An 8707-nucleotide genomic window follows, 5' to 3' on the forward strand; every position below is an offset into this window, starting at 1 on the left:
AAAGAGTGCTTCTGCTGACTTGACTGTCAAAGATGCCAAAGAACTAACAAGAACAGATTGGGTGTCATTTCAGGATCAATACCAACATTACGGCAGAATAACTTAATGAAGGTGTTAAAAAAAAGCTGAAACCACCTTAATACTATTTTGTAAGGTATTTGATTCAGAGCATTATGCTTACTTGTTACACTACCGGATTAGATATTTTGCTAAATTATCAGGCAAAGCAGACAACTTTTTCTTGAAACTGGAGTATCTGAATAATTACCTCCATCCTCACTTTGTTACCATATAGCTGGCCTTAGTGTCCAGAGATGTCAATAAGACTAATTTTTCTTGATGGCTCAAAATGAATTTTTGTACATATACAATCTAAATGAAAAGATTTTTTTTATCAGGAAATACATTCTCTTGAGTTAGTTTGTTAATATAAAATAGTAACGTGTATTTAAAATGCACTGTTCCCTTGCAAAGAAGACATTCTCAGAAGCATTGACTTGGAACTAAAATAGCAGTACTAGGTTTTTTACCATTCTCTGAAATATTTATTCTCCTTTCGTTTTACTTGACCATAAGAAAGTAAGTTTTATACTAATTTTTTTTGCTTGATCTATTGCTCCTAAAAATTTCACATTTTATAAAGATATCTACGGATCCAAGCAAAATATTTTAAGGAAATATTTCTATCAATAAAAATGAAGGACCATTCATCAGCAAATGTTTTGATGCTACAGTGTACTGTCCATATTTAGAATGAAAAACTAAAGTGATTTAAATACTGACTTTTTTTGAACTTTGTCAAGATTACCAACATAAGCAAATACAGAATGCTTTTAGTAATAGCATTTTTATCCAAGGAAATTTCCAATACAATTCCATTTCCAATACAGTGAGAATGCAGAAAAGATTTTTGTGGGCAAAGAAAATTGGTTAGGTATTTGATATATTTAGCTTTCAACCTGTATTTTATAATCTCTTCAGTATAAGTGGAGGTAAAATAATCTGTTAGGGCATTAAAATTACTTTTAAATTTTCTAATTGTTAACTTGTTCTTTTTTTAATTACCAGAAGGTGTATGTGCTCACCAGAGAGCTACAGAAAGAGAGAGGAAGAGGGAGAAAGCACCCTCCAATGGAGCATGGTCACAGTCATGCCATAGTCCATTCTCCATTTATCCATTCTGTTAGGACTTGGGGTATGCATGTACGCATGCACACATGTAGGGCATGTTTTTCTTTCTTTCTTTCTTTTTAAAGGTTTTGGTCATATGGCATGTGCACTCACCAGGGAGAAACAGAAACAGTGAGGGAAAGTGAGAAATCATCCTCTGTGGGGATGGCCATTCTCCTCCTGGGATCTTGGGCATGTACGCACATGAGCCTGGCATGAGTTTTTAGTCCGAGATTTGAACTGTGGCTGGCCATGTGGGAGTCCAGCACCTTAACCAGTATCCCACTGCTGGCCCCAATGTGGCATGTTTTTGAAGCTGCCACAGCTGGGGTTTGAATCATGGTTGGCTACGCAGGCTCTGACTCCCTTAAACAGTAGGCCACAGAGCTGCCCATCTAATTTTTAACTTATTGATTAAACTCCTATCCTGGGAGGAATGTTTTGATCACAGTGTCAAATATTTCATAATGAACATTTCTATTTTGTTCTGTAAATTTCCTAACCACCGAGGGCTACCAAATGAAGCTGCTTTTTGGAGTCATAAGGTTTTTACTGTTAAACTAGTTATTTCATTTGTTTGAAAACCAAAGTGGTAGAGTAGAAGGAGTATTGAACAAGAAAGCAGAAAATGTGGTTTGAAGTTTGTCTTTGCTATATGAATATCTCACATGAGTAAATTACTTGACCTCTGTAAGCACCATTTTTCTCATTTGTAAAATGAGACTAAGAACTCCACTTATTGTGTTTCATGGAATTATTTTGAGAGTCAAATAGGTCATTTAAAGAAGCTTTGTAAATAGAGAAAGCATAATACAAATGTGAGATTGATATCAGCTGCTTATGGGCATACTATTATATTTACAGTGGATGAGAATTTTGATTTCTCAGGTTCTTTCATTTCTTATGCATTGGAAGAAAAAGGTACATGTTTTCATGGACCTGGGAGAATTCTTGGTTGATGCTTATCCTCTGCCCTTTTATACTGAACCACTTTTACCATTTCCAAAATGGAAATGATAGGAAAGTAGGGACCCAGAGACTTAACCAATCAAAAGTCATGTTTGAATGTGCTTTTTGTGTATCTTTGAAGTAGATATTTACTTATATTTTCAAATACTTATACATTTTCTAGGTCCACGTAAGTATTTTTAATAGTGCTTATGGGGAAAAGAATATAAATTATAATAGCACTGTAAAAGATTTTTGGTATTTATACTGTCAACATTTTCTTGATCTCCCTTGGTTAATTTCACATGAATGAGTTTAAAGTATACTTGATCAGATGAGAAAATATATGTCCCCAAAATGTGAAGTCTCTTTTTACTGTTACAATTTAAAATCTGATATTACAATTTTCCATCAGTCCAAAATGACATAAACTCAAATGCTAACTATTAGATAACAGATCATATTAGATAATATACTAGTAAAGTATAGTCACTTGTGCCTACTTGTAAAGTAAATTGCTAAAATATAAAATGTGATTTAACTTCCATGGTCACCCTTTAAAACACTAATGATGGGTGAGACTAACATTGGGGCTGAAGAGTATGATGTGTTCCAAGACTTAGAATTAAGCAACTAGAAGAAATGTGGAAAGTCAGGTCCAGAAAAGTTGGTGCTTACAAGAGCAGAACCAAGCCTAAAACTCTGATCTCCTCACACCTTGATCACCATGCTGTGTTGGGAGTGTGTGGGGGTTTGTTTGTTGGGGGCAGGGGCATGAAAGAAAGGGTAAAGTGTGATCTAACTGAATCAATGAAAATACTAAAACTGGGCTAAGCCATTTTTATATAGAGAGGGGCTATTTGTGGTAAAACAGTAATAAATGATGACTACAAGGACCTGAGTCTTTATACAGGATTGCCAAATGTCTATATAACCTTAGCCAGATAGCTTTATACATTTATAGGTATAAAACAGCTGACCTATTTTCTTACACATATACATAGAGTATATGGATAATAATGCCAAAATAAGAAAAAAATATTTGCTTCAGTCAAAACATTTTGACTAAGTTTCTTCAAAATCAGATATACCTGATTTTATATTGAAGTTATTCATTTAAAATGTATTTCATTTAAAACCAAATCTTACTTAAGTTTAAAAAAATTTTTAAGAGTTTTTTTTTTAAGAGGTTTTTGCTATAGGGCGCGTGCACTCACCAGACAGAGAGAGACAGAGAGACAGAAAGTGAGAAATCACCCCCAAGGGGGAATGGCCACACTGCAATCCCTTCTCCTCCATTCGCCTCTTGGGATCTTGGGCACTCACGCACATGCGCCCGGCGTGAGTTTTAAGTCACCAGGTCCGGGATGCGAACCACGGTCGACTACGTGGGAGTCCAGCGACATAGCCATTACGCTAACTGCTGGTCCCTTTAAGAGATTTTTGCTATAGGATGCATGCGCTTGCTGGAGACACAGAGACAGTCAGAAAGTGAGAAATCACCCCCAGGGGGGTTGGCCATGCTACAATCTCTTGTCTTCCATTCTTCTCTCAGGATTTTGGCCATGTCTGCACACACGGCCAGTGTGTTTCAAGTTGCCAGATCTGGGACTCAAACCACAGTGGACCATGTAGGAGTCTAGCGACAAAACAATTATGCCATCTACTGGTATCTAGTTTAAAATTTTTTAATTCATGAACAATGTAGCTAGTTACTATATATATATATAATTTATTTATTTATTTTTAATATCCAGAGGCCACACATGAGTGCTTACCAGAGAGAGAGAGAGAGAAGAAAGCACCCCCAAGTGGGGCATGGTCACATTGCACTCTCCTTTGTTCCATCTCTCTGTCAGGATTTGGTGCAGGCCCATCATGCAACCAGGGTCAGTACTCTAATTTCAGTTGGTCATGTGGGATCCCCCTCTCAATGCACAGCATTTAACCACTACACTGTGAGGCCAGCCCTAACTATTAAATATTTTAAGTGAATGTGATTTACAAAAAGAAAAAAGAAATGAAGAACTTATCCAGCCTCCTTTGTCAATTAAAACAATAAACTGTCCAATCATGTAAGAATTTTGTCCCTGTCAGAAATTGCCCATCTTGAGCTACATTGACACTTTCAGTTCAGGTAAAGATGTGATCATTCATTATATGGTAAAGCTTAAACCAAAATGGTTAAGTAATCAGAATGCTTTTAAATGTGGCCTTTATATGCATAACAATAGCAGACAAAATTCCCTGAGACTGAAGACTTTCCAAAAACCTCAAGCGCTACATGATTTAAAAAACAATTTTTTGTGTGGCAGTCAAGTCTTTTGTACTACTGTTAAGATTATTTTACTAGAATAGTCTTTTTGTCCAATTTTACATCATTAAAAACTGAACCTGGGCCAGCACATGGTGCAGTGGTTAAGACAGCTGGATCCCATATGGCTTGAAAATCACGCAGGGTGTGTACAGGTGTGCCCAAAGTCCCAAGAGAGGGGATTGTGATATTTGTGTGTGTGTGTGTGGGGGGGGCGGATTTCTCACTTTCTCTCTCTCTTCTCTGTTTCTTTCTGGTGCATGCCCTATAGCAAATAAACTAACAAAGAACAACAAAAACAACAACTGAACCTAAGGATTAAGAATCTCATTTTAAGAGTTTTTTAATCAGATTCTATTCTGCACTTGATTCAGTTAAGAGCAAAACTTCCATTAACTTCAAAAAGTACACTATATTTGAATACTTTTTTTAGGTCTGATATAGTGAGAGAGACTAGCAGGACTAAAGGCTCGTTTGATAAACTAATTCGTTTGTTTCCCAGTAACTGCCTGAAAAGATTTGGCCTGAAAATCCAAAGGAAATATGTAATCTTTGAAACTATAAAGGCTATAGAGTTAGAGCCTTTGTATTTTAACATAGACTACATTCCCAAACAAAGCTAACTCTTAGAAATCCTGCAGCTGGTAATAGCCATCTCTACTTCAGAATCTTTCTAAATCTCAATGTTTTCACCAGACTTTTCTAAGCAACTGATTCTCAACTAATCTTAAAGTAATTAGCAAACTATTCTCTGGAACCTGAATGAACTACTGCATGACCTGGTATTTCTATAATGTTAATAACTGATGCAAAGAGACACAAGAGTGGTGAGCTGTGACAATCTATATCAATCACTACACAATCTAGTTCACTTACTGCACATAATCATGGTAGGAAAAAAAACGGGAATTTTTTTGTTTTTTTTTAACAGTATAAAATAGTTAATGTATCTTGTTATCTCTCTGGGTAAATTTTTTGTCTTTTTAAAAACAGTGCCTAAGCCATTGTCTTATCTGTGTGATATTCAGTGACTACTAATTGGTGGTTATTGTGTTGAATAATATTAAATGTGGGTTTCATATGCTTGGTTTTAATTTATGCTTTCTATAGAGAAATAAACATGTTTTGCTATTGTCACCTCTTGGCGTTTTTTTGTTTGTTTGTTTGTTTGTTTATTTTCCAGGATGGCAGCAAATCAAAGTAAAACATGGTGTGAACTTTTGAAGTGTGTTATGAATGTTATTTGCTTTCAATTAGTAAATAAAAAGAATGAAAATAAGAACTATGATTGTCACAGGTTTGTTACATTTGTTCATCATTAGCAATCCACCTTTAATGGTGCTTTTAAAATAGAAGCAACTACAAAATTTTAACTGCAATTGTGAGTTTGTGTGTATGTGTTCACAAAGTACAAATAAGAATAAATTAGAAACTTGCAATCCTTATATATTGTGTTATACCATGGTGGCATGGGAGGCAGAATCACATAATCAAACACGAATCTTTACATGCAAAATCTATGAGTACTCATAGTAAAAGAAATAAAAACTGTAAGTAACCTGATAATAATCAGTTCAGGTCAGATTTTTACAGCATATGAGTTATAAAAAGAATCTTAGAGGGCCAGCAGTGGTGTAGTGGTTAAGGTGTTGTATTCCCACATGGTAGACCATAGTTCAAGTCCCAAACCCAGCAGCTTGAAAATTGTGCTGGGTATGGTGCGTGCATGCCCAAAATCCTGAAAGGAGACAAGGAAGAGGGATTGTGGCGTGGCTATCCACCCTGGGTAGTGATTTCTCACTTTCCCTCTCTCTGTCACTATTTCTCCCTGGTGAGTGTATGTGCCCTAGGGCAAAAACCTAACCCCCCCCCAAAAAAAAAATTTTAGATTTTGAGAGTTTCATGAATTTTAGAATTGCACTATAGGGATCATGGCTATATACTATGCCTCAACTATTTCAAAATTGTTATTTATCTCTTGATTCTTATTTGTTATGCTTCAGCCTTCCATATAGAAGGATCTTATTAAACTCTGAATTGAAATAAGAAATCTAGCATAGAAAATTTTCCTGTCTTCTGCACATATAACCAGTTACACATGCAAAATGTTTATGGTAGTACTTAGCATACAGTCAGCACCTGATACATGTTAACTTTTACTTTTAGTGCTATAACCGCAAGCTGTCTAAAAGCCTGTTTTAATCCCCTTAGTCAGCCAGAAACTAATTATTGATAAAGGCTATCTTCCTGGTTCATTTTTCATAGTCATGACTTTGAAATGTCCAGTTCTTGGAGTCAGAGAAAAATGCTTTAGTATTAGCTCTACAAGAAGATGATACAGCTCTTGGAAATTACGAGTGACGAACACCAGCATCTGACCAGATGAACAGGTGTCTAAATGAGCACAGACCAACATATGTCTCAACAGTGCTGGGAAGAATCACCACCAGAAAAAGTTGGTGCATGTACCCAGTGTGATAAGGACTGTGGGTCAGAAAATCAGGCTTTTTAGTTTACATAACATGATTATCAGTGAAGGGTCAGCAGGTGGCATGGTGGTTGAGGCGCTGGAGTCTCACATGGCCAACCATTGTTCTGTTCTTAGACCTGGAAGCTTGCTTTCTCACTTCCCTCTTTCTCTCTGTCTCTCTCTGGTAAGCACACATATCCTATGGCTAATTTTTAAATAAATGATAATAACAGGCCAGCAAGGGGAGTGGTGGTTAAGGGCGCTAGACTCCCACATGGCCAACCACAGTTTGAGTCCTGGACCTGGTTGCTTGCTTTCTCACTTTCTCTCTCTCTCCCCCTCTCTGGTCAAATTAAAATAAATTAATAAATAAATAAAGTCAAAATAATTCTTTAAAAATTATAATAGTAAAATTAAAATACATAATAAAGGATTATTAGTTAACATTGTTGAAAAGATTTTTTGGTAAAAGCTTTATTGACATAATTTTTGTGTCATATAATTTAACCATTTGGAATGTGCAATTCAATCATTTTTACTATATTCAGTTGTGCAGCCATCACAATTTCAGAACATTTTTATCGTCTTAAAAAGAAGACCGCACACTCTAGCCATCACCCCAATATCCTTCCTCCACAGCACCCAAGTACTAAAGAGCCACTAATCTACTTTCTTTTTATTTTCACTAATCTATATACTTTGTATTTCTCTATATTTGCCTATACTGGACATTTCACATAAATGAAATCAGAGAATAAATGGCCTTTTGTGACTGGTGTCTTTCAATTAGCACGTGTTCAAAGTACTATAGTAGCATAATTTTTTTTAAAGGTTTTTGCCATAGGACACATGTGCTCACCAGAGACAGAGAGATGGAGTGAGAAATCACCTCCCTAGGAGGGATGGCTACGCCACAATCTCTTTTCCTCCACTTTCCTCCTGGGATTTTGGGCATGCACACACACATGCCTGGCATGATTTCTTTTTTTTTTTTTTCTTTCTTTCTTTCTTTGGAGAGGATTTTTTGCTATAGGGTGCGTGTGCTCGCCGGAAAGACAAGAGAGAGACAGAGAGACAGAAAGTGAGAAATCACCCCCAGGGGGGATGGCCATGCCACAATCCCTTCTCCTCCATTCTCTTCCATTCTTCTCCCAGGATCTTAGGCACACACACACATGCGCCCTGCCTGAGTTTAAGCCACTGGGTCCAGGACTCGACCCACAGTCAACTACATGGGAGTTCAGCAACATAGCCATTAGACCAACTGCTGGTCCCAATCTAGCATGATTTTCAAGCCACCGGATCTAGGAATCGAAATGCAAATAGCCATGAGGGAGTCCAGTGCCTTAACAACTACACCACCTGCTAGTCCCAGCATCATTAAAAAGTGGTGCTGCTGGTGCCAGCAGGTAGCATGGTGGTTGAGGTGCTAGACTTACACAGTGGACCACAGTTTGAGAACTGGACCTGGCAGCCTGCTTTTTCTTGTTCCCTTTTTTTCTCCCCGTCTCTGGTGAGTGCACATGTCCTACAGATAATTAAAAAAATAATAATAAAATAAAATAAATGAATCATTCTTTTTAAGGGGACCAGCAGGTGGCATGGTGGTTAAGGCCCTGGACACTTCCACATAGTCGACCGCGATTCAAGTCCCGGACCCGGCGGCTTAAACTCACGCTGGGCACGTGTGCGTGCGTGCATGCCCAAGATCCCAAGAGGAGAATGGAGGAGAAAGGATTGCGGCGTGGCCATCCCCCCTGGGGGGTGATTTCTCGCTTTCTATCTCTCTGGCTCTCTCTGTCTTT

The 8707-nt window shown here is 37.3% G+C and overlaps 2 protein-coding genes across 3 annotated transcripts in view; one reads left to right on the forward strand and one right to left on the reverse strand.

Moving 5' to 3' along the window:
• SLC35F2 (solute carrier family 35 member F2) overlaps positions 1–8707 on the reverse strand; it is a 140059-nt gene that overhangs the window by 120773 nt on the left and 10579 nt on the right. The gene's annotated exons all lie outside the window — the stretch shown is intronic.
• RAB39A (RAB39A, member RAS oncogene family) overlaps positions 1–8707 on the forward strand; it is a 55295-nt gene that overhangs the window by 36226 nt on the left and 10362 nt on the right. The window lies entirely within an intron of this gene.

Source organism: Tupaia chinensis, unplaced genomic scaffold (assembly GCF_000334495.1).
Source record: "Tupaia chinensis unplaced genomic scaffold, TupChi_1.0 Scaffold000311_2, whole genome shotgun sequence".
Classification (NCBI taxonomy): Eukaryota; Metazoa; Chordata; class Mammalia; order Scandentia; family Tupaiidae; genus Tupaia; species Tupaia belangeri.